The sequence below is a fragment of the Cyprinus carpio genome, unplaced genomic scaffold (assembly GCF_018340385.1).
Source record: "Cyprinus carpio isolate SPL01 unplaced genomic scaffold, ASM1834038v1 S000006513, whole genome shotgun sequence".
Lineage (NCBI taxonomy): Eukaryota > Metazoa > Chordata > Actinopteri > Cypriniformes > Cyprinidae > Cyprinus > Cyprinus carpio.
Genome location: NW_024879181.1, coordinates 251967 through 275398, shown reverse-complemented (window position 1 = coordinate 275398; position 23432 = coordinate 251967). Strand labels below are relative to the sequence as shown.

Here is a 23432-nt window from a genome sequence, read left to right as displayed (position 1 = left end):
GTTATCATTAAGCTGTGATTGCAGATGACTAATTGTGACATACTAAATATAGAAATTAAGAAAAACCCACAAACAACTGATTCAATAATAAAATTATGAAAAGAAAAACCAAACACCAAAATCAATGTGCAAACTTTCTGATATAAATAGCCTAGTCAACATGTTAGGAGAGCACCATGGGAAAGGAAAAAAAAGGGTAAGGTTGAACATGAATGTGTGTGGTCAGTATCCGTAAGCATGTTTATGGTGGTGTTTTGTGTGTGCAAAGTTTTTGGACGTGTGAAATGAAAGGGCAGAACAGGGATCGAGGGTCATTCTGAAAGGTTAAACCCAGTCCTGCATTGACCGTCTACAGTGAACTAAATACTTGGGGCTCCTTTCCTCTGTAATGTGTTAATGATTGCGTAGATCAATCCCAAGATGCACAGCACCAGGACCAGGGGGGGTACCGTCACCATGATGATGTTTCATGGTACGCTCGGTCTCGTCTACCTTCAGAACCCACATCCACCTCATTTGTTTTCTCTTCCTTCTCCTCTTTAGAGTCAACATTCAACATCATTGGTTTTTAATCTTTCTCTTTGTCCTTTTCCTTGTCTTGTCTTTTGTCTCGGCCAGCATCCGGGGTGAAGGGTGGCCTATCAGGCCACTTGCGTCCCGGATCCACATCGGTGTCTCTGTCAGGATTGAGGTCCACGTTACAGCCCATGAAGTCTCTAAGAATGGACTTTGGGTAGCCCGGCTCACTCTTCATTCTGTGGTTGTCAAATTTCCAGTACTTTGTACCTTTGTAGAAGTATGTATAAGCTGTATGAGAGACAAACAAGATTGGAAAGGGGGGGAAAAAATGTGTTAAAAGTGGATCACTGACATTACATAATAACTAAAGATTATCTACCAGACAGCTTATCTGGTCAATATTTGCTGACTGAAATAACAGCAAACTATAAAAAATAATAATAATAATCTGGCCAAAATATATTTTAATTATAGGCTAAATATATGTTGTAAACAGTGAAGCTGAATAAAATCCACTTTTGAAATTGAAAATATAGTTGGTTTCAACCTTAATATACCAAAATATATTTCAAAATGTATTTCAGGGGCCAAAAAAATAAAAATAAATTATATATACATTAAAATGGTGCACTTTTTTGGAACATTGTAAAGTATGTTCCTTGCTGATTTTTATTTAAATGTGTTATATGTTTACACGTTATATAGACAACAAATTAATTTGTTCTTCAATTGTGACAATAATGTATTTTCTTGGATTGAAATATATGGAGGAAAAATATATTTGTAAATGTATATATATATATATACACATTTATAAATATATTTTCCTCCATATAATGAATGTGTATACACATTTATTTTTAAAAATAAAAAATAAATAAATTAATTAAATAGACAAGAAATAACCAAAAAATATCTTGATTTCCATTAATATATTTTGAAACATATATTTTTTTTTAAATATATTGGCGTATAGGTTGAGGTTAAGTGAACATGAAGCTCAACTGTAAATGTTTATAATTATAATGGACATCTATGGGATGAACGTTAAAATACACACTTGGACCTATTTACATTAGTCATCTCATGACTTCTCGATCAAACAGACTGCCATCTCAGGTTAAATTTACAGCTGACCATGTAAATATGTACAGTATAAACAAATATAAACCCAAACTACTATTTTTGGTGGTATATGCAACAGATTTAACTTTCATTGCAATGGCAGACAGCTGAGGTAGTCCTGAGATGGTCTGAATAATCTGATAGCTTGCGGGTCTCAAATTTTGGTCATGAAACTCCTCCATACCTTTTGCGCGCATACCTACAAGAATACCAGAATGGGACCAATTACATAAACAAATCCAGCCACTCGAATTACATTGGTAACAAATAATTTAATCTAAAACAAAGACAATTTAGACAGGAATTTACAGCTCAAACAACATTAAATAACACATTTTTGCTTTAACAAAACTACAAGCTGAACATTTCTGCTTTTAAAACTCATAAACTTACCATTACATGTGCAATACTGTACTTTTTTTCACACTTAGGGCTTTCAAACTTAAATCAAAATTATAATCTATGGTAATCGATGGCCATTTACATCTACAGTATACATTTAACAGAAGCTTTTATCCAAAGCGACTTACAGCTGAGGAACATAAGCAATTCATAATAGTACGCCACAGAATATTCCTTTAAATGGGAAAACGCTTTCAGAGATATAAGTGTTTCCCAATAATATCACATTATTTCCACAAATCATACATTTCATACATTACATTCTCTCACTTCCTTTGTTTCACCGCCTGATTGATTTGATTGTTCTGCATCCATCCTGTACATTAAGGTGACCCCTCAACCCCACACAGCATTTCACTCACTCACCTCCATCATCGCTGAGGAAGGCCCCCTTGGGGGATGACGGCACAGAAGTGTCCCACACACTAATTGGCTTAGGGTAGTCCTGATCACAGCAGCTCTGGAGTGCTCATTAAAAGCGCCAGTACCTGTAGTTTATCAAACACACCTCAATGAGAATCATTTTGCCTTTTCTTGCAGTTATTTCAGCAACACCACAGTGACCCCATTTACAAATGCTATTAACATTCATCACAGATGATCTGATCACAGTGCAGAAACCGCTAACCATATTCAATGTTGTCACTTATCATAAATGCTGATGCAAAACAAACACTTAAAAATCCTACTTATGTAGCACTTTATCATTGTGCCAAATCAAAAGGATTTTTTCAAACTTTGTCAGATATGTATGGGCTTAAAAATAAACAATTAAATAAAAAAATAAAAAAAAAAACATATTTGACATTGTCTGTTTATAAAATTTTCATCAACTTTATTTAAATACAATTACATCAACCAAAAATAAAGTAATGACATTTTCTGAAAACCTTGAACCCGAGACTGATGTTAATACCAGGTGTAAACCACTCAAGGGAATGATTAGACAATAAACATTAGAGGTATGATTATTTGTGGTATATTATTTTGTGGAACAAAAAAAATAAGACTTGATCCTATCACCAGTCTCCTTGTTGAAGAAGTAAGTGAAGCCAGAAGGTTCCCACCAGATGGCTAGTCTCTATCTTGTCATATGGGAGTCTTCTGCCATAGTCCATCAGTTCTTGAGGGTAGCCGGGGGCTCCAGGTTGGCTTCGCTCTTGGAACAAACAATACTGACTTACCTACAAGTGGACAAGGACATGAGAGAGAGAGAGGCGGAAGTAGTGATAATCTGACACTTTTTCATAACATATATATTATTTCAGCCATTCTATGTTTAGCTGAGTCCCAACTCAGAGGCTGCATTCCAAGACTGCATGCATCACAGCGGCGCAGCATAAGGCTGTCCCAGTTCAAATACTCCTTCAAATGCGGTCTTTGTTTCCCGGGTCATGAAGGAAACAAAGAATGGATCCTTTTCAGCCGTGGGTCAGGTTCCAGAGCCGGGCCACCTGCTGAACAGACAGAACAAGCCCTGGGGTCAGGGGTGCTGGATCATACTTTTAAATGCAAGTTTCAGCTCTCTCAAATATTTAATGTAACAAATGTTTTAAGACAAAAAAAAAAAAATCTTGTCTTACCAAGATGTGATTTTATAGATTATTTTATTATGTACATAAATGGGAAATGGGGGAAATATTATGTACCATATTTATATATATACATAAATGGGGAAGTCGTGGCCTAGTGGTTAGAGAGTTTGACTCCTAAGCCTAAGGTTGTGGGTTCGAGTCTCGGGCTGGCGATACCACAATTTATGTGCCCTTAAGCAAGGCACCGAACCCCCAACTGCTCCCTGGGTACTGCAGTATAAATGGCTGCCCACTGCTCCGGGTAGAGTGTGTGTTCACGGTGTGTGGTGTGCACCGTTTGGATGGGAAGTTTAAATGCAGAGCACGAATTCTGAGTATGGGTCATCATACTTGGCTGTATGTCACGTCACTTTTAATGTCAATTTCAAATGGACCAAGGTGAACACACACTGGCCACTTTATTAGGTACACTTTGCCTAAGTACTGGGTTGGACCTCTTTTGCCTTCAGAACTGCCTTAATTACTTTTGTGGCATACATTCAAACAAGGTGCTCCAAACATTCCTCAGAAGATTTGGGTCAGTATGACATGATGGCATCAGCTGCAGTTGCTGCAGATTTGTCGGCTGCACATCCATGATGCGAATCTCCCGTTCCACCAAACCCTAAAGATGCTCTACTGGATGGAGATCTGGTGACTGTGGAGGCCATTTGATTATAGACAACTCATTGTCATGTTCAAGAAACCAGTTTGAGATGATTTGAGCTTTGTGCATTCATCCATTTAAACAATGCTTGGTTCAACTTCTCCGACTTAAAGGTGTGGCCTTCGAAGTCTACATCCTTTGAAGGATATGACCCCTGAATTGAGACACAGCTTTTGTCTCATTTGAGGGCATACAGGTTTACATATATCGGCCATCCGTTGAAACAACATATTGGCTAACCACTAGTTCAAAAGTTCAAAAAAGGTGGACATTCAAGAGAGAGAGAAGAGAGGTTGAAAACAATGGCAAGGAAAACAGAAAAGACACGAGAAAGTGGATTGGCAGCAACACTCAACTGGTAACAGGATTTCATGGTGCATGTAGAGGGACTTTCATCGACCTTTGGCCACCAGTAATATAAATACACCGGTAAAAACTCACCCACAGATTTGTGTTTACTCTCTACTATAACACAAATAACTGCATTATAACACAGCAAAAGATGCACCACCAACAATGTGGGTTTGGTTTGAATCCCACATTTTAGCGGTTTACAGAAACACTGGGATAACGCTTGTATTTTTCTTATTTGACAGTATGGCAGACACTGAGGCACCATCATCATGGACCCGTTTGATTCAGTGGGACCATATCCAAGTCCAACCGTTGCTGTCAGCATCTGGTAGAACAGCTAGCTGACGCAATGGCCTCACCTCACTAAGAACAGATGTTGCTCCCCAAAATTTCTGGTCTCCCCGGGTTCCTCCAAAGGCAGAAATCCAAATCAAAATTTTAAAGGGCCTTGCCACTGACATCACTTTGCTCTACGCGGTTTCCTTATGGGAGCCAGCTTTCCTCAAGTCTTACAAATACACACACATCCACACAAAAACCCACAACAAAGTTATTAGATGTCTGTTTCAGGGGTGTTGATATGTAGAACTAATGTAAAAAACAAAAACATCACTGTTTTAAAAACACTCTTTCTCTTTTTTTTAAGAAAAAAAAGATATCTACCTGGATGTTAGTATGGATGTTGTTGAAACTGAAAATATTACCTTTAAAGTTTCTGGAAGCTCCAGTAACAATGGATTATGCAAAAAGCAAAGTATGTTTATGCATGTATAGGTGTAATGGAGCTACATTATTGTGCTTTTAAAAAATCATTAAACAAAAAAAAAAATTGTTTTACATTTTTGAATGAAAAAATATATATTTTTACAAATCTGGCAAGTACAAAAATAAAATACTAAATACTAGAATAACTTAATTTTGATAATAGGACAGTTTTTATTGAGAAATGAAAAAAAAAATAATGGACAAATTTAAATTGAAAAAAACTATTTAATGAAAAAAGAAGAAACTGCCTAAATAGTATTATATATAGCTATATCTATAATATATCATGTATTCATAAAATATAAATAATATACATATATATATAAAAAATATATATGATATATATATATATATACATACTGAGTTTTGCATCCTTTGCTAAATTTATGGCCAATCTCCAGAATTATACAACTCCATAATCAAATTTTGTCCATTTACCTTAAGCTTATATATAAACCAAAAAGTCATGTCTACCTGTAAAATCCATCAGACTAACACATAAGTGGTTGATGGAAACTAAGGGCACTTCCTGTACTAAATGACAAACGTCAAAATCAATGGTTTGTTCTAATGTAAAAAACACTACAATGTGATGTAATTCTACCAGCCTGGGTAATAATTTCTCTCACAAATATAACATTTTTATGGTCTATATTAACTTTTAAGAGCACAGAGCTATATCAGTTTTCAAGTGCATTTGGAAAGAGAAAATACCTTTGAAAAACACAAATCTCCCATCATGCCTTTCATATGCAGCATCAATGTCTCCCGGCAGACCCCTCCAGAAGTGTCCAATAGGCATTGGGTAGTTATCCAGCACTCTGTTCCTTCTCACTCTCCAGAACCAGCGGCCCTGAGGAGGCAATAAGAGATGAATCAGAGACCACATGATATAATGGTTGTGTATTTCTGTCCTAATGGTGGTCAGGTTTATTAGTGGTCCCAGAACCCTCAGTTGCCAAGCACACTGCTTAGAATAGGAGGGTTTCTGGTTCTCCTCCAGACCAAGAAGTCTTCTCACACTTCTAGGCCTACAGCCTGCCTTGTGCATTCTCCAAACCATTTTCCCTTAAAGGGATTGTTCACGTATGAACTATAAAAAAAAACATTGTATAGTTTATATAAACAATAAAATGAAGTTTCTGTCATCATTTACCTACTTTCCAGTTGTTCCAAACCTTTATTAGTTTCTTTCTTTTATTTAGCACAAAAAAAAAAAGAGAAGATATTTTAAAGAATGTTGGCAATCAAACAGCTGATGGTAGCCACTGACTTCCATAGTATGGAAAAAAAAATACTATGGAAGTCAATGGATACCAGCAACTTCAAAATATCTTCTTTTATGTTCAACAGAAGAAAGAAATGCATACATGTGAATGAGCAAATGATGACTTTCATTTTTGGGTGAACTTTCCCTTTAAATGTGTGTAACAGAAAGAGAATCAGGCAACAACAAGGGACCAAAAAGATAGAAACTTTCAGATTTTAGACTACTTAGATTATCAGTGTAAATGTGTCTCTTTTTTGCCCGGCAAAAATTGTACACCTTAATACAAATTGTTAACAACAATCTTACATATCATTCAAGAGGTGCAGGAAGAGTTATGCACTGAAGATTAATATTTAGGACACCAGACCCTTAATATAAGCTGCCCTAGTAGTAATGCTTGCAAAAATGCAAACAAATCATGTACACACTCTATACAGGTAAAGACAAACACATCAGGTACATTCACCATCAATGTATCATTTTACACCAGGACTTTCAGTACGCTCCAAACCAAGCCCAGATTAAAACCAGAGCCGACTCTGCGGCCAACACATTATTAGCTTTCTCCCTACACACTCCTCAACCCGAAGACCTCATCACAAACACACACACATACACCTTGTTCTCGCATGGAGGAACACAATCCTGTATGAGGAAATTTGTAGGGCTGCGTTACATGGGGAATGGCCTTATTTCAGAAACCTGCATTTTTAAGCATGGGAAATGCAGATTACTGTTGGGTGGTCCTTCACTCAAGGGCATCTGATTGTTGTCCAATGGATAACTTAACTACTGTGGTCAGTTAAACAGTAACACCTGTAACAAAAACGCATGAATATTTGCCAACAAACTGTGCTCGTCCAGTAAGTTCTGCCTCTGGCTCATCACATCTACAAATAAGATGGCTAAAAATAATTTGAACTGAATAAGAATGTTTTAATAATGTAAATTATAATAAAATTGTAATATGAAAGTAACAACATCTATAAATAACAAATATAAATACATAAAAATTATGCACAAATTATATATATAATAAAAATAAAATAATTATTATTATATGAAAAACTATTTTAGAATAAAAAATAAAAAAAACACATGTAAAATTCACAATTTATTCATTAGTCAAAATAAGCCACCCCCAAGTGTCCATGCTATATTGGTCCCTAAATATCTATCTGCAGTAAAGTTAACTATGGTTGCTCAATGACATCATGAGGATTTTTTTCAAAATAACCTAGTGTAGTATGTTTTGTCAAGCATTTCCAAGTACAAACATATTTTCATTATTTAAGATACTGTATACATTCCTTCTAATTTCTCCAACAGCAAGACTAAAGCATTTTTCATCTAATGGAAAGAAAGTGAAAGATCACATGATGCGGTCAGTGTTTTCCAGATAAGAAGAGAGAGGAATTAAAGTCACTCTGCCATAGACAGTACTTCTTCCATGCAGGAACAAATCACATGACATGACCACAAAACCACAACTCCAGTAAACGGGGCAAAGCAGATGAAGTCTGATGCATCTGCTGATCAACTCCAGACTTTAAATAGACGACTCCTTTCCTCTTTATGGAGCTCTGCCCCATAACAAAGACCAGCACTGGGTTTTTTACGGCCCATTGCCTAACAAAGCCTGATTGAGAGCAGGCCGACCTCAGCAGGACTCCACCTGCATGTCAGGGCTTTGACCTGGAACATTGCATTGTTATTGTTTCAGCACTTGACCTGATCTGATTCAGAAAGCTGAGTGAATCTCACGAAGCCTGTCAAAAACATGCCTGGGACATATATAATCCAATGGGGGAGGTTTTTTTTGTTGTTGTGGTTTAGTTTTTAGTGGTTTTATCACTATAAAGATACCATAACACACACACACACACACACACACACCACACACACACACAACACACACAAAAAAACGCTTACCTTAAAAAAAAAACACATTTCTCCCTAAGCATGGTGACTGTGTCAAAAATGCCGCTCGCAGATGTTGGGGCCATAGTGCTCTGGGCGATCGGTAGTGCGAGGCCTGTCCGGCGGCGGCGGGGGGGCGCTCCGGGAGGGTTTCTTAGGAGGATGGTGGGTGCCCTGGGTTCTGGCTCGGGGCTGGTCGCCGGGGGGTCACAGTGGGGAGAGCCTGAGTGGGAGAACTGCTAGGGGGTCCTACAAGAAACCAACAAATACAAATTACTTACAGAATTTGTACAAAGAAAAAAACAAAAAAAAGGATAGCATTGTGGCAACCTCTTAGTTCAGTCTATGATAAATATAATATGGAGAACTAAATTTTATGTGAATTTTACAAAACAAGTCCAGGTCATATTTCATCTCATAAAAAGTAAAGAAAATATATTTTAAGTAAAATAAATAAAGCCTACTTGATATAATACTATTTGATCTACTTATTTATATAATAATTTATATATAATTATATAATAATAATTTGTTACATTATTTCCTATTACAATTGTCATAAATAAATAAATAAATAGTAATATTTATTCATACCTTTTTTAAACAACATGGTAGTATTTGTTGTACTGTCTTTATGTAGATTTAAATAAAATAAAAATATTATAGTATTACAGTCATTAGATTATGCAATGCGTAATGATAATATAGAGAGACACCACTTGAGAATTAAAGAAAAAAAAAGGAAACCATTACGATAATGAGAATTTGGGGAAAAAATTTTGCTTATTTGCAAAGAAAACAAATGTCACAAAACTTTAAATCCTATTGGCCCAAAAACTAGGCTTCATTTTCTGCATGCAAAAAATAGAAAATCTTTTCTTCTATTTTTAATGTATGAGCAACAAGTGATGCAGGCCTTCGCAAACTCCAAAAATAACTGAAATGATTAATGAATTTGCCATGACATAACCAGAATAACTTTCTTCTAAAGTGGGAATGATGCCTGCAGTTCTCCCCACAGCTGTATCTCCCTCATGCAAAACTAAAACAAACATTTCTAAAGTCCACAAAGACCAAAGTATTTCAAAGAAACATGGCCTGGTCAAATGCAAAGTAAAACAACTTAATGCAAAAAAACAAATATTAGAAACTTTACACCATATGCCTGAATACCACTTAAACTTCTTATTGTAAACAAGAACACACCAACACAAAACAAAAACTTTTACAACACCATGTTTATATAACTCTGTTCCAGGTGACTGAACCAGGCAAACTAACAGCTCAACAAACCTTAATCGAAAGCTGTTAAAAATCTATAAAGTGCCTCCAAACATTTTCTGCACTTCTTCCTCATAGGAGAAACAACCAGATAAACAGGATCTGGAAAATGAAAATACATCAGACCTGAACAAATGTTGCACATTGTCTCACATGCACTAACAGCTATACAATAACTTCAAACTTAACACTTGTTCTGTTTTTAAAAACTGCACACTTAATGAGTATGGAAGCTTTTTCCACACATGGAACAAAAATAAATAAACACAAATGATTTTGCAATTCTGAAAAAATGCTTGAAAATTTACTTTGTTCCCCCCTCTCATTTTTTTTTTTAAGATCTCACAATTCTGTTTATATCTTCCAGATTTTCTGAAGAAACAAAAAAATGTGTGGGATAAAAAGTCAGTGCAATTAATTATGCAATTAATTCTGATATATATTAATTATATATATATATATATATAATATATATATATATATACTATCATATATATATATATATATATATATATATTTTTTTTTTTTTTTTTTTTTTTTTTAATTATTATATTTTTTTTCTGTGATAGACCATCGCGCCTCCAATAGATCAGAAAGTGAATATGCTGCAAATAATTCCATGCTTCCATGCCATGTTGACACACAGGTGTCAGGTTACCGTAAATCTGTGGAGACCCACGGCGATCATCCTCAGGCAGCGCAAAGTTTTCTGTGTCCATCCACTGATAGAAAGGAGCATAAATAGCCAAAGGGATTATTGGAGTGTTCCAGTCCAAGGGCATGGCCAGCTCATGTCCGGCTACAGGAACAGATCATTACCTACGGGGGAGACAGCTCCACCTATAAATATCACCATGCTGTGGAATAAGAGAGATTGATGGTCAGCAATGAGGCTAAGAACTGATTACTGAGGTCATAGTAAAGAATGTCTGATACAACAGTTTATTAATCTTCATTCGCTCTGGGAGATCACAGATGCATTTTATGGGCCACTCTGACTTAAGGACACATGATATACTGCGAATCAAACTAGAACATTACATTTGCTGCGAGGTTAAGGTGTGGCACATTTAACAACACCGTCTACTAGTCTTGCAGAAGATATAGAAGTGCAGCTATATTAATTGATTGGGTTAAATAAGACATGACTGAAGAAGAGAAAAGTGGGGAGCATTTTTAGAGGGGAAGTTGGGAAAGGGTTCCCCTCTGTTAGTTTTTCTCAGTGTGAGAAGATGTGCACTTTAAAGGGTCATGAAATAAAAATGGACTTCCTTATATTAATAATCTTCCGCCCTAACCAGTTCATCGGTGCCCGCTATTCCAAAGAAAACTGTCTGTCTTTGTGATCTCTCCAAATGAGACTTGAAATACTTGTCCTTCTTGGTTGAGTCATAAAACTGCTTACGTTTTAAAACCCTGTGAGTGCTGGCAGGTATTCAGGAAAGGCAAATAGTCCCGAACTTGACTGGCATAAGATCGTATGGATCATGTATGGTCGTATGGAACACTTACAAAAAGCCAGTCCGTTCTGCCCTATCATTTTTCTCACTTGAGTTTCCACAACAATACATCACTGTTACCGAAGTAACATGTGTTTGCAAACTGATGCTTCTTCTTTGAGTTTAAAGTAATGTTTGACGCATTGGGTTCGTTTGGTAACAACCCGTGTTTGATCCCCCAGAGCCCTCTCTCCCCATTATGTCCACCGACAGGCAACAATGGGCAATGTGTTTGTTCTTCCACTATAAAAGGCCACTAGTTTATCAATTTGGTTAAAACCACTCGGACCGGTGCGATTGACTTTCGCGCCTGTCCCCCACCATGTGAAAACCATGTGACCTGTATCATCGAACTGTACCCCCAACCCTGTCCACCTTCTCCGTGCAGGCCAACACCACGTTTCTCAAACACCAACTCCTCCGTTAAAAAAATTCCCGCCCAGCTCACAGCAACTGAAGTTGACACATCAACGACTCGAGGCTGCCTTAGCTACGCCAGAGCCAACCGTAGTGACCACAGCCTCCCATTTGAACTTGGTTTGTACTATTACCCTTGTGCCAAATAAGCGTACAATGTAGCCACCGTTTAAACAGGGTTATTATAGTTAACTAAAACCTGAAAATCCCCACCCAACTCAACAAAAACCATAAAAAATTGTTACTGAAAGTAACCTAAACGGGATACCTATATATCTTAACATATACCGTACAGGTCAAAACGTTTGGAAAACAATTACCTATTTTTACTGTTTTTGACAGAAGTCTCTTGCTGCTCCATCAAGCCTGCCTTTATTTGATCAAAAAAAAAACCACCTACAGAAAAAATTGTGAGTGAACTATTGTGATATATTATTACAATTTAAAAGTATTGTTGTTGTAATTTACATATTCTGCCTTTAAATTCATCATTTCTTTTCCTGTGATGCAAGCATGAATTTTTAGGATGCTCCCTCAATCACCTGGTCCCCCTTTCGAACTCATTCTAATATGAGATTCATTATCAAAGTTGGTGACCAAGCACAGTTCTGCTGCCGCCGTTCCTCTATTTTTCCCCGCAACATCTGTGCGTCCTTTTTTGCAGCGGCGTAGTCCTTGTTGACATGAATAAACCACGTAAAAAAAAAAAAGCCCCCCCCCCCCCCTGCTGTCTGTGTTGTTTCATCATACGCATTTCTTTGTCATAACAATATACACTAACTGGTCACCCGTAATCTGGCGCAGCGTGATTTTTTTTTCCCTTGTCTTGTTTTTAAACTAAAATCAATACTCTTTGATTCAGCAAGGATGTAGTTAAAGTGTGATTAAAAGAATGCCGTAGTAACCGACACATCTATTACTTAGAATATTATATTATTAGATTTTTTTTTTTTGTATTTTGAATAAATGCAGTTCTTTTTAACCTTTATTCATCAAATTATATTAGACAGCAGAAACTGTTTTCCAACACTTCTCTAATAAATCAGAATCTTAGAATGATTTCTAAATGATCATGTGATAGACTGGATGTGAACCTGTGGACACTGAAGGCTGGAGTAATGATGCTGAAAATTCCGTTTGGCAGTACCCCGCGACGTTCCCGCCCTATTTTTTCTGTTCAAGTATATTTCAAATAGAAAACTATTCTTTTCAGTTGTTAATAATATTTCACAATATGTTACTGTTTGCATTCTGTACTTTCTGCCTGAATCCCACGTCCTCTGCTGTCGCTTGATGGGCATGAAGAGGACCTCTCTTGCACCCCGCATTAAAACATAGGTAATGTCATACAAACTTTGAGTCTGTATTCTGTATATCTTTGGCTCCAGGCATTTTACTTTCATTTTTTTCACCTCTGATTCACGCCAATGTGTTGGACGCTGCGCCGAACTATTGGACTAAACACACCCCAGTAACGGCTAACAAGCGGACCCTGCGTGCTGAATCAGAGGTGAAAAACAGATAACTACTGGTGTGTCATGTTTGTGTCTCTGGCCGACCAGACCGATCGTTCTTTTGTGCTCTTTACACGATCATTTGTCGTCAGTCCCGCGGCAGGGTTAATTTGGATTTTTATCTGTGCCATGTTTTTTTTGTTTCCTCTCATAGATTCTGTGAGCGCATTGGGACAAGCATTGTAGACTGCGAGCCTCGCACACGGTGTGTGACAGTTAAATACAGGTTGCTAATTTGTGTTGACTGAAGAACGCAAATACGATCCTCATCTTGGATGCGCCCTGGGGGTTACGCAGATGTTGAACAAGCAAATCTTTCGATTTGTTGGCGAGTGAAATATCCCTTCAACGTCACGTAGAATAACATAATTGGCGATTTGAAAGATTAATTGCCACTTATGAATGATTTACGTAATTGAGGCATCCAGTAATTGTAATCGCGATTAGAAATTCGATTAATTGTGGAAAGACTACCTGACCAGTATTTTTTTTTTAACAGACCAAACGATTGTTTGCGCTGGTGCAACGTTGATTGACGTAAACTCTGGCTTCTGTACTGTAGGGCGCCTTTCATTTAATTCACATGATACTTGGATGTCTGCCTAGTGAGCATTTACAGGAAAAAATAACTCAGGCAAGTGCACATTCAATACATACTTAGCAGATGAAAGTAGGTTTTGGAATTCCGTGACAGTGCAGAACATTTGCAAACTCTATCTGCACACTAACAGAGATTAATTGAAACGTTCACAGTTGACAGTGCACTCAGTCGTGTGAACAAATTGCTCTCATCGTGTGCTGTGCTCAGTTATTCGCAGCTGTTCACAAATGATCTGTGACATCTGCAGGTGTTTAACAAAAAAATGGGGAGCCGTCAATGTAATTCTTAAATCCTGATTGTCGTGGGGGGAATCGCAATTATTGCACCTGCTTCCTTTTAATACTGGGACGCGTATCCATTATATTCTAGGGTGGACAATCCAACACCGTTCGCCCCGCAGGGACGTCTGAAGGCTGCATACAGACAGCAGCAATGGTGCTTGTTCAGAGTTTTTTTGTCAAGAAGACCAGGCAACAGTCATTAGGGCTAATAAACTGTTGCAGAACAAGAGAAGTGTACTGAACATTGGCTGTTCTAATGTCAGTGTCCGACCAGTTTCCCCTCCATGACGGCCTTTTCAGACCAACGACAAACGCACTCATCTTCAAAGCTGCCTCTAGTGTTGAACGCCACGGATGTAATAACGATGCCACGCGCGCTCAGGGGGCAAGTAGGAGAGCATCTCTCACTCACAGCGCGTAGTCATTGTGACCGAGACTTCAACTGTTTGCTAACCAATGATCGATCCTGTAGCCAGACATTAGAAACCTATGGAAACTAGGTTCTGGCAACTCCTAGAGATTTCTTTTGAAGTTGCATTATGCCCGTCCTCTATGAATGCTCGCAAAGTCAGTGTTTGTCGGTAATTAATCAAATGCTGTCACAATGTACTTGATTACATTTAACGCATTTGAAAAACTAGACCTCCCTGATTAACTTTTGATGCTTTATATAGATATGAGAGGCCTCTTACCAAGATTACTGTTACCACATCAGGGAAGCCGTAGTACTGCATCTTCCCGGCCTTTAAGGACGTGACCACCACCAAGCTGACTTTGGGGAATGTCCAGGGGGATATACCCAGCGACCTTCAAGAGCTGGGCGTTGATGCTCCCAGTCACAGTCATGATGTATAACGCCGAGGCACTTCCCACCGGAGATGTTAGGTCAGGAGTTATGTAATTCAGCTTCCTTTGTCACATGTCTGTTGTCGTCATCTCATTTGTGTGCCAAATGATTTTTTTTTCTATTTTATTACTTTGTAAGTTTATTGTATAACGTAATTTGTTCTGTACATAAAACCTTGATTTTTGCAACAGGCTGCCCGTGAGTCTACGTGGTATTTATTTGTCGAGAATATATATATAGCTCATATTTTTAAATAAATCGCCAACAAGGGGATGTACAATCAAAGTCTCATGGAGTTCCATCCCACTCACGGTGCGCCTCAGTCCAATGTTTTGCTTGAAACTACTCATTGTAATAATCATTAGATTCACTGATTATCACAAAGTACCTCATTTGTTGCAGCCCTCTCAAAACCTCAGTACTAGTTGGACAGCTTTGCATGTTGACTGAACCGGCCATTCTGGTTTATTATAAGCAATGCAGCTTTCCATTTACATTTAGTCATTTTTAGCAGAGGCTTTTCATTCCACACGCACCTTTCCATGAGGAACAAACTGGAAAACAGCAGCACTCAGCACCTCAACACACGCGCAATGATCTACCAGGGCTCTCCCCCGTCTCCCCCCCCCCGTTCGCTTCAATGCCCGTCCGTACCCCGGGCTTTGCCATCCTATCCTCCCTCAGAAAACCCCAACAAAAAACAAAAAACCCGGATAAAAAAAAAATAAAAAGAAAAAAAAAAAAAAAAAAAAAAAAAAAAAAAAAAAAAAAAAAACAAAAAAAAGAAAAAAAAAAAAAATTAAAACGTCCGACGCTCGCCGCTTTTTTTTTTTTTTTCCGACTCGCATTAGAATCGTGAGTGCTCAAGTTCGCGGGCAAATAGCGCCGGCCGAGCTGTGTTTCAGCCGCTTCTTGACCGCAGCTCCGCATCAGCTGTCCGGACTTGCGTTGGGCCGGTCATTCCCCAACGGCGGGCACCTTTCCTTAAACCGTCGTTTTTCCAGGCTTGTGCTTCTTTGGGCTGGCCCATGAGGTTCCACTTGCCGCCCGCTTAAAGATTCTAGAGGGACACATAAGTCTGAAGTAATGAATTTAAGGTTTATATTTAGATTTTTGTTGTTGCTAGTTTATTATGCGCCCATATTTGTTTTGGTGGTTTGTATGCATAAAACATTAATGCATTGCGATTTTATCACGAGCAGCTATTTATTAGCCAAAGTGTAAATTGATAAATAGAGGTCGTAGCGATGTATTCTTTTTGGCTCATTAAAATTAATCTTGCTGCGGTTCTGGATTAATTGTAAAGGGTTTGAGGAAATGAAACTGGCTGGAAGACCTGCCAAGAGAAGCGTTGCAATAGTCAGCAGCCTGGACAGAACAAGAGCTTGAACAAGGGAGTTGTGCAGCATGTTCCCAAAGAAAGGGCCTGATCTTCACTTGATGTTTGAATAAAGGGAAAACTGCAGGACCCGGACAGGTTTTTAGCAATGTGGGCTGAGAACGTTAGCTGATCATCAATCCCATCACTCAAAGGTTTCTGGCTGTTTTGAAGGAGTTATGGTTGATGTGCCTAACTAGATGGTGAATTTGTGATGAAAGCGATGGGTTTGCTGGAACCACAAGCAGTTCTGTCTTGGCAAGGTTGAGTTGAAAACGTAATGGTCTTCATTCAGCAGAAATGTCTATTAGACAAGCTGAGATGCGACTAGCTACCGTCGGATCATCAGGATGGAATGGGAGGTTAGAGTTGAAGTGTCATCAACATGGCAGTGGTATGAAGCGCGCATGTTTCTGAATGACCGATCCTAATGATGCCATGTAGACAGAGAAGAGAAGTGGGTCCAAGGGCTTTGAAGCCTGAGGCACCCCAGTGAGTTAGATGTTGTGACTTTGGACACCTCTCACCTCTCAAGATACTTTTGAGGGACCTATCTGATGGGTAAGACTCAAACCACTAAAGTTCCTGAGGAATGCCCGGCTTGCCAGTTGACAGGAAGGATCTGGTGGTTAGCAGTGTCAAAAAAAGCAGCAGATAGATCAAGCAAGATAAGTACTTTAGATTTGGATTTCGCTCTTGCCAGTCTTAGGGCTTCAACAAGCTGAGAGCAAGGCAGTCTCAGTTGAATAGTCCACTTCTGAAACCCAGATTGGTTTGCTGTCAAGGAGGTTGTTGGTACTGTGTGAAAAGGCAGAGACTTGGATGAAACACAGCTCCGTTCAAAATGTTTTGCAATGAAAGAGAATAGAGACAGGAAAACTGGTCATATAGTTTCATCTAAAGAGTTGCATCGGTTCGAGGGGTGGGTTTATTAAGTAGTGGCGTTCTCCAGGCCTTGTCTAAATGTTGAGGGAAGAAACACCAGTGTGAGAGGGAAGTGTTAATTAGATGTGACAGAGAGATGCAAGAGATCCGAACTGCAGAGGAAAAGAATGGCACTCTACTGAGCGGGGCTGAGATTAGTAATAGGATCACAGCGGACAAGTAGTAGGATGATTAGAAAGGAGTGAGTTTGGAAAGGGAGCCTTCGTGCCTCAAAAAAAGTTTGTTAAGAGAAGGATGTGAATTAGTGTATGTTTGTTGGTGAGATGTGCTTGACGGATTGTGGTGTGGAAAATTGAATGCACGATGTTTTTAATTTTATTAATGAAACAACCGTAAGTATAGTCGTCGGAACTATTACGCGTTGATGCAGAAGGGGGAGGAGGAGGACAAACGGAGCAAAGAAAAATGGTTGTAAAAAAGCATGCGTGAGAGTTATGACGAATTATTTAATTTTTGTTAGGGTAGTATGTCCTTTTAGCAGTGGAGACATTATCAGAGAAGGAAGAGAGGTAGCTGATACGACGGTATTAAGATCAGTGAGTATTTTTGGATTTAGCTCTTAAGTGGATTCTGAGTTGGCTGTCAGGTGTTCGGAACTTGAGGTAAGATGAAAGTCACTTTAAGACAAGTCATTTCACTCTGCGGCCATCTTTAAAAATGCCTCTTGGGCATGCAAGGTGCAGCCTCTGTCTCTTTGAATTGGAGAAAAACCTCCAAATTCTCCAAAACTGTTCACCAAGAGTACTGAATTCACTATTTCATATTTGAAATCACCGATGAAACATATTACAAGCAACTGTCTCATATGATATTTGTTTATTTTTTGAATCCAATAAGCGTGAACCGAATGCTAACTGTTTGTGATAGAGACCTATGGACTTCTAACTGCAGCTGCAGTGGCGTGAGGACTTTACAGATTGGGTCTTTTACTCCAAGAGGCTGTGTTCACTAGAGTGACCATATTGAGTGTTCGATTTTTCCCCCATACAAAAAACTATCGGAGTGACATGTCTTGGGTATTCTAAGGCTCGACGTTTAACAGATCTAAGAATGGGTATGATTCCAAATCAGGATCCTATACTGAAATCAACATGGTTACTAAAAACAGAACCGCTAAGTATAAGATTAATTCTATATCCATATCTATATCTATGTTTTAAACTTCTGACCTTTTGTACAGTACATAGCTTCAAATCTCTATATCTATATCTATATTTATATCTATATCTATATCTATATCCATATCTATATCTATATCTATATCTATATCACAAAGTTTCCTTTCCATGTTTTTCAGAATCCTAACTCATTGATGTCTGGCTTTTAAGACTTTGGAACCCACATGTACATTGTTGTTTTCTCAACATACTTCAAAGTACTCTACTGCAACAGAGTCTTCTAGGAATGTCTGACCTTCTAAAATACATCAACATTGCTGCTCACTGGCTCACATAGTCACTCATCTGTCTCAAATGATGTCACCCGCCTCCACAGGACCATGAAAAACCTCACAATAGCAAATACAAAACAGCTATTAAGTATTTAGAGTGAACACAAAAATGTAGGCTTGCAAATGTGACCTTTTTCTTTTTGTTTGCTGTAGATTTTGCAAGAATAACTTGGGTCGACTACAGGTTTGATCATTAGACTCTACAGTAAGTAAATATGGTTGTTTTATGATGGGTTTATGAAACAGTGAGATAGAGATGCTGCAAGTCATTTAAAAAAAAATTAAGCAGTACAACTCTTAACATTGATAAGAAGAAGAAATGTTTGAATGCTAAATCTGCTTAACAGAATGATTTCTGAAAGATCATGTGACACTGAAGACTGGAGTAATACCTGCTAAAAATTAAGTTTTGCCATCACTTGAATAAATTACATTTAAAAAGTAAAAAAAAAAAGAAGAAAAAAAAGAAAGATAAAAAAAAAAAAAAAGAAAAGATATTTTTAAATTGTATTAATATTTCCACAATAATGCTGTTTTTATTGCATTTTTGATCAAATCAATCCAGCCTTAGTAGCGTAAGATGTGCTTTTTTTCAAGATATTAAAGAAACTGCCAACCCCAATTCCCTGAGTGGCAGTGTATGAATGTAGTTTCACATTATATGTATATTGAATATTACCTTCCAAAAGCTAAACCAAGTCCTTTTAACTCACCATGTACATTTTCTGCAGACCAATGGTCCAAAGTTCTTCTGAGTCCAAGTGAGTATCTCCACGCATCCCTGGACCAGGGGAAGTAAGCATGTGCCAGGAAACCTCCCTCTCCGTCAAGCGGCGGGGAACTATCACCATGAGAAACCGGATGCAGAGAGGATCGCCATATCAGATTTCCTTCAGATGACTGTGTTATTTCACCTCATGAAAAGGGATCTCATCAAATGTCAGCTGGCGTCCACTTTCTCCCGCACTTTGAAGGCCCGTCCGGATGGCCTCATATGAGTTGTACTGCCAACTTTGGTGTGTAGTTCTACGAATACTGCTTAGCCGTGGCGAATACAAAGAAGACAGTATTTACGGTTACAATCAAAATCACTGGAAATGTTGATAATATGGACTGAAAGAGTCAGATCCAGGCCCACCTGAAAGTTATGTGGCTCTTGTCCACTTGTGGCTGGTGAGGGGCATAACGTTTCCGTCGTCTGATGGTGTTGATCGGTACCCCAAACTTGTCACGGGGCGCCCTGGCGAAGGTCTCTTCATGGCCCTAAAAAAGGAAGTATAAGATGAAGAGCTTTATGGTAGAAAAGGAACCTTAATAACAAAATAATGGCATGTTAAGAAAGCTGAACAAATGGAAGCCCCTTTATATCAATCACTGTGAAGCGTGGTGGTTTTTGATATTAATTACTATGGCAAACATCTGAGCTATGTTGTCTATTATCATAGACAACAGGCATTTATAAATTAAGCTAGCCTCAGGCCATCCAAAATGTAAATGAGATTGTTTCTTCATCTATGGTTTATATTTGGAGAAATTTATCATTACATCGCTTGCCCACCAATGGATCCTCTGCAATGAATGGGTGCCACCATCAGAATGAGAGTCCAAGCAACTGATAAAAAACATCGCGATAATCCATAAGTAGTCCACATTACTCCAATTCAAGTCTTGTGAAGTGAAATACTGTGTGTTTGTAATAAAAAAGTCTATCAAGTTGTATTTAACTTCCAGCAAAGATCCATAATATTGCTTTGTGGTGAAAATTTCTCCAAATCTGTTCTAATGAAGAAACAATCTCATCTACATCTTGGATGGAGGGTGAGTAAATTTTAAGAAACATTTTCAGCAAGCTTAAACCCACGGGTAAACTATTCCCTTTAAATAGGCAACTTCTCGCACTGTTTTGAAAGTGTAACAAAAACATTTCAACATTATGTGTTGTGTGTTAGTATTGGGTGTTATCATAAATTGGTGCAAAAGAATCAGCTTATAAACCCTTTGGTCCTGTAGGGGAATTTAAAAATCAAACTCATGTCATCACTTGTGCCAATAAAAAAGGGTAATGTTAACAGTGATAATGCATGACCACATGATCCCTCCACCTAGAAAAAGTAGTTCCGTAGACAGCATTAAATAACCTGCATTATTCCTTCAAGAGTTCTTCTTCTCTATATAAGGTGACCTTTCATTTTTCTATTCAATTACCAGGTTTAGAAGGATATAAGTGCTTCATTGAAAATAATCTTTTTTAATTAAGGTGAGCTGAATATATGAATTAGTAGTAGCTCCTAACTAGTGATGTAGTGAGTCTCTCTACTCGATGGTGGCAGGAACCAAATTTCTCCAGTGATCTCCAGCCCATAAAAGCTGCTTTTTTTGCATGTCGCTGATGAGCGCTCAACAGATTTGAGCTGAGCGCGATGGTAGACATCTGCTTTTGCTGGCCCCTGCGGGAGGTAACCGTGACTGCCGTGAGCCATGACTAAGTGAAAGTCACAGACAAAAGGAATTAAATAAATGATTTCATCAGAAATCTGTTTTTTTTTTATCTTCTGTGATCAGGGATGTCCATTGTTATTGTTATTATTTATTCTGTCAAAATGTATATTAATACATATTTCACAATCTTAACAGTGAAGGTTTAATGTAGAATGAGTATTTTCTATGCATGTTATTATTAACAGTAATAGTTAAAATAAACTGCAAATTAAATTCACTAATTAAATACACTGGACTGAAAACGAATTTCTTATGTATTTAAATTATAAGTAAAAAGTAATCTAACTGCATGACATTTGGTTAACTGATTATGAAAATTCCTGAAAATTGACTTTCCTATTTGAAGTATGGAAACATAATGCAACTTTTAGAAGAAGTTTTTGATAACATTTTATAACATGTATTCATCAAACAGATTAATACATTAGCACATAGTGGGTATGAGTATGCAGTAGAAGCACAAAAGAAAATGAAAAAAATAAAAAATACAAAAATACAGAAGTTTGATCTGTTTTAACAAAAGCTTTGAAAGTGTGCCAAAAGACAGAAAATGACATGTCATGCTGCTGACTTTCACAGACAAATAAACTGAGATATCTGTATGCAGGTACACATTGTTCATTTACATGTATTACAGAAACTGTAACAATACAAAGCTGGTTGAAAATCAGCAAACTTATCCTTTAAGGTTATGAAAAACTAAATTAAGGCCCAAAAAACATAAAAGTGGCATAAAAAATTAATTGCTGTGCTATAAAAGAGATCATATCATCAGTCTGTCACTGCCATGAGAATGAAGGAGAAAGAAGATATTGTCACAGACCGAAAGACCGTCACACCTGTTATATGTGACATCTAATACTGGTCCAGACTGTGTGAGAACACTTAAGGCTGTGATCACAGATTGAGGGGTGACGCACCAGCTGGGCAGGCCAATTTATAAGGCTTTAGAAGCAGAAGCAGCCACTCTTCCCTCACTGCTGGGGGACTTTCCTCAGAGGCACAGACATATATGGAGGCACAGCTCCAGCCCCAGCTGGCTCTCGGCGTTGCATGCAGTGGGCGATTCCTGTAAAAGGCCAGAGGGTCCATTAGGGGGGACATGAATGCCTGACATGATGCTCTGATTTGAATTAAATGTGGTTAAACCTACTCGCTTATCCTCATTAGTCATCAGGTAATTGGCACAAATTATGTAATTAAACTTCCCCATTATTAAGCCCAGCCTGTGGCAAAAAGTAAACAGGCTGTCCTTTACAGTGTTACCACTGAGATACTATTTTTAGTGTTTTTATATATATATATATATATATATATATATATATATATATATATATATATATATATATATATATATATATATATTCATTTTACTATAGTTTGAGTAAATTTGCTGTTTTTTTTAAAAAGAGAGAAAGTTGGTGGTGTTTTTTAAATATGTCTATATAGTTTTTATTCATTTTTGTTTTAGCTATTTTTGTATATCAAGTTAAACTAAATGAAAAATGAAAAAAAATGTTGCCTTGGAAACACACACACACACACACACACACATGTAACAGATGGAGAGAGAAATCTCTTGCTTCACAGTTTAATCTGAAGAGGTTCAAATAGTATGAACAATATCACAAATTGTTCTCAAATTTGTAAAGATACCAAAGTCTACAAATGTCACATTCTCATCAAATACTAAGGTGAGTTGGCAATATATTTTATAGCTATCTTACTTTGTCAACAATTGGCTAATTTGTTTCCATTTTATTTATTTTTTTCTAAATAGAACCATCTGAAACAAAATAGATACTTCATAGATACTTTAAATGAGAAGGCTAGGCCTAGCAGAAGGCTAATGTGTTCATCCCACTGGACTCGTATAGTTAGGGGTCGCTTCTCCCCTTCTTTTCTTATCCTGTGTAACCAGGGCCCGCCACAAAGGCCTTTGTGCCCCTTCTGAGATGTGAAGGCAGCTGAATAAGAGTTAAACAAAGCTGAATAGCTGGCCCTGACCTGGGCCAGGTTAATATGCCACTGCACCAAACCAGCTACTGTGTAGAAGTGGAAAGTCACTATAACCCAACATGCATAACTATTTCTATGTAATTATGGTTTCAGAACAAATGCCTT

General features: G+C 37.7%; 1 pseudogene; it reads right to left on the bottom strand.

Moving 5' to 3' along the window:
- Positions 1 to 227: 227 nt before the first annotated feature.
- On the bottom strand, positions 228 to 21289 carry LOC122143823 (annotated as a pseudogene).
- Positions 21290 to 23432: the final 2143 nt, after the last annotated feature.